The sequence below is a fragment of the Etheostoma spectabile genome, chromosome 10 (assembly GCF_008692095.1).
Source record: "Etheostoma spectabile isolate EspeVRDwgs_2016 chromosome 10, UIUC_Espe_1.0, whole genome shotgun sequence".
Classification (NCBI taxonomy): Eukaryota; Metazoa; Chordata; class Actinopteri; order Perciformes; family Percidae; genus Etheostoma; species Etheostoma spectabile.
The window spans coordinates 24303983-24304277 of NC_045742.1; the positions used below are offsets into that span (position 1 = coordinate 24303983).

The 295-nt window shown below is 32.5% G+C and overlaps 1 protein-coding gene across 1 annotated transcript in view; it reads right to left on the reverse strand.

The window, feature by feature from the left end:
* Positions 1 to 295, reverse strand: part of LOC116696602 (cadherin-1) — a 28728-nt gene that overhangs the window by 23845 nt on the left and 4588 nt on the right. The gene's annotated exons all lie outside the window — the stretch shown is intronic.

The following is a 295-nucleotide window of genomic DNA, read 5'->3' on the forward strand; positions in this document are numbered from 1 at the left end:
GGATTTCCTCATTCACATAAGACTGGTGTCTAGTCACCCTGTGGAGGACCTTGTTTGTTTTTTTCTGATACCAGTCTGGAAACAAATAAACTTTAAAATTGTGTTAGTGCCTTAACAGTGCCTGAATCAATACTTTAAAATAAAGAGCATGAATTGTATATTGCCAAGGCTATATGGTCAAATGTTTTTTTTATTAAGAATTTAATAACAACACTGATTGCACCATTAACTTACAAACTATAATTGAAAAAACCATTAGTTTTATCTTTAACAGCAGACTGTTGGGATGTTCCAG